We start from the raw sequence: 9,199 nt of genomic DNA, 5'->3' as shown, positions 1-9,199 counted from the left end.
AACTCTTTTTATTGATATTCAGGTGTAGACATTACAATTAGTGCAGCAATAATCAAAAATAAAATAGATCAAATAAATACATATAGACGCTCAGGCAAGAGATCAAAATTCTCAATTGTTTATGAGATAATACAACTGGACATAAATTACACTTGTCTAGAACCATCTTGTATATAATATATACAGATATCAATTAACAAATATAAGACACAAATCTATCATTTCTACATGAGAAAAAACACTGCCTTAAATATAGAAACATATGTATTCAACAAATATATACCCCATATGAGTGTATCAACTCATTTCAAACATACAGTACATAATACCTCTTATAAAACTTCAACTTGAGCTTCATACTTAAGAAGCTTAGAACAAGAATACTATTATGTCTTTAAAAGCGAAACAAAAAGAAAATAGGGCAAGATTCCATTTTCTACAACTTGCTCTGCTTGGCACCAGCGAGACCAGATGGACACAGTCCGGACAGAAAAGACCTGGCTGCAGAAGGAATGCTGCTGTATTTGTGACCCGAGTAAGAGAACGCCACACATACTCAGGGAATAGCACTGATGCTATTGCAAGCAGCCAACAGAGCTCTCATTGGATGGGAAGTCCACAGTCCCAGAATCATCACAGCAAACTTCCCCACAAATAAAAAAAGGATTTACATGAATGTTATCCAGTGCTATTCACCTACAATGACAGTGTAGAAGAGAAAAAGAGCAGATTTAACAACAGACTTCAGGCCATCCTAGAAAAATGCCCTGATGGGACCTTGATGCCAAGATAGGAAGTGACAACACTGGGTACGAAGAAATCATGGGCAACCATGGCCTTGGCAACATTAATGATAATGGTGAAAGGCTCACAGATCTCAGCACTCTGAACAGTCTGGTGATAGGTGGTGGTGTATTCCCATACAAAATAATAAAGTAATGTGTTTGTCACCAGACCATTCAACAGAGAACCAGATCTACCATGTCTGCATTGCTAAGAAATTCTGGAGGTCCCTGCAGGATGTTAGTGTAATGAAAGGAGCGTACATGGTTTCAGACTATCTCCTTGCTGTGGCTATGCTTAAGCCAAAGCTGAAAGAAACATGGATGGAACTGACAAACCAACACAAGCGATATAACACCACTCTCCTCAAAGATGTACAGAAACTGAGTAAATATTCAGTTACTCTCAGCAACAAGTTTCAAGTCCTGTAAGAACTAAAGGATGAGAGACACCAGGTAGAAAGTTAGTGGGAGAAGATAAAAGAAACAGTGATATCAACCTGGCAGAAGGAACTGGTTCCTAAGAAACACCAACATAAAGAATGGATCTCCATCAGGACTCTCCACAAAAACTTGAAAGAACTTTACAACATAAGCAAATTCTCTGTCAGGTACAGCAAGCCAGAAAGACCTGTTAAAGACAAAGCTGGGAAGACATTCATGGGTAACAAAGGCCAGTAAAGATAATGGGTAGAGCACTTTGAACAGCTACTTAACCAACCCATGCCACAATCCCCACTAGACATACAATTAGTCGATGGGGACTTGCCAATTTACTTCAGCAGACCAACTAAGAAATAAATAAGGCAAGCTATCAAACAACTGAAAAATGGGAAGGCAGCAATACCTGATACTATTCTTGCAGAGGCACTGAAGGCAGACACTGAAACATCAGCAGACATGCTTTACCCCATGTTTTGAAATATCTGGGAGGGACCATCAAACTACAAAGGGATAACTCTTCAATCAACCCTAAGAAAAGTGTTCAGCAGAGTCATCTTGAGAATGAAGGAACAAGTCGACACTCAGTTGCAAGAACAGCAAGCAGGTTTCCACAAAGATAGATCCAGCATAGACCAGATTGCAACACTGCACATTATTATTGAGCAGTAAATAGAATGGAACTTCCCCCTCAACTTCATTGACTATGAGAAAGCATTTGATAGTAGAGACCATTTGGAAACTCATCCGCCACTACAGTGTGCCAGGTTAATTTGTAGGAAACTTTCCAAGTGAGGGCCAGAGTCCAACAGTCTTGCTTGCTCTCACCTTTTCTCTTCCTGCTGGCCATAGATTGGATTATAAAAATATCCACAGCAGGGAGAACAGATGGAATCCAGTGGACACAGCTGTTATGATGTGGCCAGATCTATGAAACTGGATCAATTGAAGCTGAGTTAAACCCTAAATAAAAGTATAAGTGAATATTTATATCAGTGAAACATCTAGTGGAAAATATATATTCCCTCAAAAATTACTTCTATTAGTAATGTAGCTAACGGTGTGGTAATGTGTTATCACTGATGGATAACATGTAACAACCCTTAGCAATTGCTATAATTGTAAGAAGAAAAAGTATGAACATATATGTTGTATTCAGACTGGATTCCCTGTACAAATGTAAACAACAGACTTCTGAAGGGAAAGATGAGAGGGAAACAGAAAGTAAAATAAACAATTTGATAGTAAGCATTTGAGAACCAGATGAATAATTCACTACAATATAGGTAACAAAAGAAAGAAGCCAGAGGTATATGATGTAACAATGTAGATTAATCAGGTTATGGCATAGGTTTAAGCATTATGGCATAGGTTTAAGCTTGTTACCGGTGATAAAGCACTCAGGAGTGTTGTGCTAGCCTAAAGGAGACTGATGGAGCAGATCAGCATAGGAGATTCGTAACAGACAGTTACTTGCAGGAAGTGGAACTTTTGTCTGAGGATCCGGAGAAGAGTAAGTCTTAGCCGGAATGGAGAGGTTACTTCACATGATCCGGTGATGGTAGACAAACTAAGGGTGGTCACCTCCGGCTGTGATTTTTACCCACTGTCATGTTCCAGTGTATATGCACTCAGGACACAGGCCCTCGGGGCAGTGGTAGGGAATTGGAGACACCGACCCCTGACCCAGGGAAAAGTATTCTGGACGTGGATAGATGATATTCTGTGATTCATAGTTGCAAGAAGTTATTGTAGAATTCATGGAGAGTAAAACATATATATACAATATATTCTGGCTTCAATGGAAACATAAATTGATATTGTGAATTGTGGTTAATAGGAGTAGCTGCAGGATTCATGAGGGAAAAATATAGCAATGTAAGATGTTCAGGCTTCAGAGTAAACTGGTAGAAGTTTGTGACTCATAGATGCAAAGAGTTGCTGCAGGTTCACAGTACATAATATTATTTAGAGCTGTATGTAAGAGTAGTAAGCAGAGCAGCACAGGTGATAGACAAATTGCAAGTTGAAGGCATTAAATACTGTTTGTGCATATATTGGAGAATCACAGGAAAGCTGTTTAACTGAACACATAGATGCAGAATTCTGAATATATTAATATATTTGCAGGAGGATATTTCTGCTATGACAACTTGTAGTAGTGAATAGTTATAAAGTTTTAAGTATGATGCTGTTGTAGCAATTAGAGAGTGATTATAACCAAATGCATAATTGAAATTTAGAATAAGTTCAGAGTTTGTTAAGTAGCAGTGTCCAGGAAACAAAATGGGAATTATATGGAATACTTGCGATTGGATGATTTTTTGCTTAACTTAAAAAGGAAAGGCTGTAGTTTGAATATGCTAGTAAAATCCATACTGGAACAGTCACATACCTCTGTTGTTCTGGAACAAAACTTCAAAGCTAATGCAATGCACATTAGACCTGAGATGATTTAAAAAGAGGCTGAGGGAATTTGGCAGGTAAATTGAATGCAGCTACTCCCCAAACAGTATGGTTGTCAGTAGCAGGGAAGGCAGTCTTAAAAGGACAGTGATATCAGGCAGGCATATGTTACAGAACCCCCTCCTTAAAGGCGACCTCAGTGCACCCAACGCAATCCAAATGGAGAGCGAACAAAGATGACATGGAGAGCCGGTAATAGCTGCATGGAGATAGTGAGTCCAATACGAAATCAAGAAAGGAGGGTTGGAGATCTATTGAAAAAGCAAAATGACAATGGGAAGGCAATGGATTTCAGGTATCAAAAGATCTTGAAAATTATGAGAGCAAAACTTGAAGTCATTTTTTTTTTGTAGTCATCATGAGAATGCTTAAACGTAACATACAATGAGCTTCCAACCATGGAATCATCCTCAGTGTTGATAGGCGAATGTACTTCATGACAGATGACCATGTACATAGCCAATGAAAAGGCACCCAGTCCTAGACATATGAATAGGCTTTCCTCAACTTCAGAAATAGAGAAGCAGCATCCACTTTTGGATTGGAGATTTGAGTACCCTCAGAATTAACCTCTTGGCTGAGGATTAGATATACTCCAAAAGAAAAAGCTATAGTCACTTCTAACCAAATAGCAAGGCTTTCTTCAAAGTAGGAGACAGGAGTGTAGAGTGCAAGATTTGACCAGTTCTTGCCATCTTCTGGTTCAATATCAAAAGTGCCCTTACTGGATTCAGAATCAAGAGTGTCCTCACTAGGATCAGGCAATTTGAAATAGAGTCCAGCATACAGCAAAAATCCTCAAAGAGGTGAGGGTAATCCTTATGAAGTGACTGCCACACTCCAATGTAATGGTATAAAGGTGAAGATAGAAGGATAACTCCTCAAAAGTGCAGTCAAAATATTTTAATAGATACAGGTTCAGACAAGTAAAAAATCACAACGTTTCGGGGTCAATACCCCTTAGTCATGTGATACAGCATAACCTTAACACACCTGTTTAAATAGGCTAACAAATTAACCCTAAATGCACTTTGCAATTTTACTTTAACATAATCATGTGTAAATACTGACCCCTGCAGGCCAGGTGTGAAAATGGCATGTAAATTTAAAAACAATTAATCAGGAAGCCTCCAGTCACAATTTCTTAAAGAAAAAATGCAAAGTAAATACCAAATACAAAGTAAATAAAAAATAATTGTTATGTGTGGTCACCCAAATGGATACATATAAGAATATGTTAAATTACTCAAATGCATATATACAAAAGTGCATATATACAAAAAAAGGGTGCATATATACAAAAAATTCATGTATACAGAAACAAATTTTATGTTATTAAACAATAAATTGCATACCAAGCTGCCCCAAATGTTGCTAAATTGGTAAATGAGTGATATTTCAGTATTTTTAACTATACAGAGGGTAGTTACACAATGAAAGGACAGTCATGTCTTACTAAGAGCTAGAGAAAGAAAACCTAGAGTGAAAACTCATAGCCTGATATCTCTTAAACACCTAATTAAAGGAATAACTTAATAAAACACAGACCAGTCAATCTCCCTATTCATCCCCTTCGGCTCCAGGGTATCTAATTTGAATATCCAAAAGGATTCACGTTGTTTTAATAGACGTGTTCTATTGCCACCACGTCTTGGGATCTTAATGTGATCAATAACCTGGAACCGAAGTTGACTGACTTGATGGCCAGCTGACAAAAAATGATGTGCTACTGGGGCAGTATACACCTTGCACCTGATGTTACTCTTGTGCTCAGTGATACGGTCGCCCACCCGTCTGGTGGACTCACCCACATAGGCACGCCCACAAGGACATTTGATCAAATAAATGACAAAGCTCGTATTGCAAGTATAATAGTCCTTGTACTTAAATTTATATCCTGTCTGTGGGTGCACAAAGTAGGGACTCTTAATGACCGACCCACAGTTTACACACCCCAAACAGGGAAAACAACCCAAGTTCTTTTTGGTGATATATCCCTGCTGAGGAGCCCTGCCAGCACCCAAATCCGCCTTAACCAAAGTATCTCTCAAGCTTTTATTACGCTTATAGGCTGGTAATGGGTATTGGCAGAACTCCTCAACATTGGGGATGCAATCTTGTAAAATACTCCAATGTTTGCGTACAATACGGGCAATGTCATTACTTTGTCTGCAGAAATTGGAAACAAAAACCATTCTTTTCCCTTTATCTTGTGAGGATTTTGGTTTAAATAATGTTTCTCTGTCTAGAGCAGACACATCTTGTATGGTCTCTTGAATCAAAGAGGGTGGATACCCCCTCTGGATGAATTTTTGGCCCATCTCAGCAAGTCTGATTTGTGATATATTGGAGTCATCCACAATCCTTTTAACTCTGAGCATTTGACTGCGAGGCAGAGAGTGCACAAGAGGTAAAGGATGAGCACTTTCATAGTGAAGTAAACTGTTCCTATCAGTGGCTTTCCTGAATAAATCAGTCTTAAAGCCTAGGCCACATTTGGTAACAGTTACATCCAAGAAATCAATTTTGTGTTCGCTCCATACCAGTGTAAATTTAATATTGTTGGTAGCCTGATTCAAATCCGCCACAAAGGACTCCAGAGCCCCAACGTCGCCCAGCCAAATACCAAAAATATCGTCGATGTAGCGCCACCAAGTGGCGCCACACCGGCGAAATTCAGGATGTTCAAAAACAAACCTCTCTTCAAATAAATTCATAAAGATATTGGCATAATTAGGGGCGACGTTGGAGCCCATGGCAGTACCCTGCAGTTGCATATAAAACTGGTCCTCAAAAAGGAAATAATTGTTATACAAAATTATTTCCAATAGTTGTAAAATGAAGCAAACCTCAAAAGCAGAGTATAGCCCACAGGTTGACAGTGCACTATTCACAGCACCGATGCCACTAGCATGTGTGATGGATGTATACAGGCTAGTGACATCAAGGCTAAACAAGATCAATTTATCAGTGCCCAATTCCAGATTGTGTATTTTTGCAAGGAAATCATTAGTGTCCTTAATGAAAGTACATGACTGCTCCACCAATGGTCTCAGAATCTTATCCAAATAAATCGCAATATTTGAGAAGATGGAGTTAGTCCCTGCAACGATAGGACGACCAGGTGGAGCAGTCATGGACTTATGGACTTTGGGTAATACATAAAGGACCGGAGTGATCGGATCCTTAACCATTAAAAATTGGCTAGTTTTCTTATCAATGATGTTTGATCTCAGCGCAAAATCTACACAAACCTGAATTTCTTGTTTCAGTTTGAAAATGGGATTGGATGACACAGGTTTATACACAGATTGGACACTCAATTGGCGATTAATTTCATCCTTGTAGTAAGACTTATTGAGAATGACGGTAGCACCGCCCTTATCCGCCGGTTTCAAAATAATGCCGGTATTCTCCTTAAGTCTACTCAAGGCTTGAGTATCATTTTTAGTAAAATTGCTTTTATTAAATTTACCCTTCAAACGTTGGTTCTGCACACGTAGTTGCAATTTTTTAAGATCAGATAATACCAACTTTTCAAAGGTCTCAATGCCAAAATGTGTGTGTTGTGGATAAAATGCACTCTTATTCCTTAAACCTAAATCACCTATATTTAGAGACGGTCTGGGAGCAGGCAATATTGTGTTAACACCATCTTTAATAGAATCTACAACATTCACCAATTCAGCAGATACATTAGGAGCAACTGATGTTTGCCCAAGTCCCGGATGAGACCCATATGAGGTTGCGTGCCAATATTTTAATCTAATGTTCCTGAAGAACCTATAGATATCCTTATGAGTCTCAAAGGGGTTGAAATTGCTTGAAGGGCAGAATGACAAGCCTTTCTGAAGTACTCTCGCTTCACTGTTATCCAGTTGGTAATCTGAACTGTTAATAATTATATCTTGCGGGATCTCGTTGCCCTCCCCGGCTGTGGTCTCCCCGTCGTTCTCACCTTGGCTTTGGCTGTCTGTTTGCCGCTTGTGTTTGCGGCCGCCACGTTTCCAGGGACCTCTTCGCCGTCGCTCTGAGTGAAATCCGAGGAGTCAGAGCTGCTGTTGCTAACCGCCCCCGGCTGCTGCTGATGACGTCTTCTCTGGCCGGATGCGCTACGGCGCATCTTACCCTGTGGGTCATAGATCCATCTGTAAACACGATTGGACGAGTAGTCCTGCTCGTCACGTTGGAACTTGGTTCTCTTTCGTTCTTCGATGGTCTTTCTCATGTCGGCTAGAAGATTCCGGTTGTCAGCCATTAATTTGTCAAAGTCCACTGTGGAGGCGGTTTTTCTCATCTCATCCTCAAGCTTGGCAATGGATCCCTTGATCTCATCAATCTCCATTTGCAGATATTCTACAGTGAGTACAATAATATCGAAAGAGCACTTGTTTAGGATAAGTTCAAACTTGCGGCAATATTCAGTGTTCTCTTTCAGCAAAGTAGGACGTGTATTCATACGCAATCCCCGTGGGATGCGTTTAACTCTAAAGTATTCGGCCAAAGTTGTAGCGTGCAGCCCATATGCCAGCAAGCGTTTAGATAACTTCTCATATTGTGATCCTGCTGCTTCCACTGGTGCAGTATGCAAAAAACTGCGTGACCCACATACCAAGGTAGTAATCCTGGAGGCTTCCAGGTCAGAGTAAGCGAAAGTCTGAGAGCCTGTTAATTCATCATTGATAGACATCTTGAAATGCTGATGCCCGGACACAGGCAGTACAAAGTAGACAATTTGAAATAGAGTCCAGCATACAGCAAAAATCCTCAAAGAGGTGAGGGTAATCCTTATGAAGTGACTGCCACACTCCAATGTAATGGTATAAAGGTGAAGATAGAAGGATAACTCCTCAAAAGTGCAGTCAAAATATTTTAATAGATACAGATATTCAAATTAGATACCCTGGAGCCGAAGGGGATGAATAGGGAGATTGACTGGTCTGTGTTTTATTAAGTTATTCCTTTAATTAGGTGTTTAAGAGATATCAGGCTATGAGTTTTCACTCTAGGTTTTCTTTCTCTAGCTCTTAGTAAGACATGACTGTCCTTTCATTGTGTAACTACCCTCTGTATAGTTAAAAATACTGAAATATCACTCATTTACCAATTTAGCAACATTTGGGGCAGCTTGGTATGCAATTTATTGTTTAATAACATAAAATTTGTTTCTGTATACATGAATTTTTTGTATATATGCACCCTTTTTTTGTATATATGCACTTTTGTATATATGCATTTGAGTAATTTAACATATTCTTATATGTATCCATTTGGGTGACCACACATAACAATTATTTTGTATTTACTTTGTATTTGGTATTTACTTTGCATTTTTTCTTTAAGAAATTGTGACTGGAGGCTTCCTGATTAATTGTTTTTAAATTTACATGCCATTTTCACACCTGGCCTGCAGGGGTCAGTATTTACACATGATTATGTTAAAGTAAAATTGCAAAGTGCATTTAGGGTTAATTTGTTAGCCTATTTAAACAGGTGTGTTAAGGTTATGC

At 39.1% G+C, this 9,199-nt stretch overlaps 1 pseudogene; it reads left to right on the top strand.

The window, feature by feature from the left end:
* The first annotated feature begins 388 nt into the window (after window positions 1-388).
* Window positions 389-2,140, top strand: LOC128664515 (uncharacterized; annotated as a pseudogene).
* Window positions 2,141-9,199: the final 7,059 nt, after the last annotated feature.

Source organism: Bombina bombina, chromosome 6 (genome assembly GCF_027579735.1).
Source record: "Bombina bombina isolate aBomBom1 chromosome 6, aBomBom1.pri, whole genome shotgun sequence".
Taxonomy (NCBI): domain Eukaryota; kingdom Metazoa; phylum Chordata; class Amphibia; order Anura; family Bombinatoridae; genus Bombina; species Bombina bombina.
This window is presented reverse-complemented; position numbering and strand designations above follow the sequence as displayed.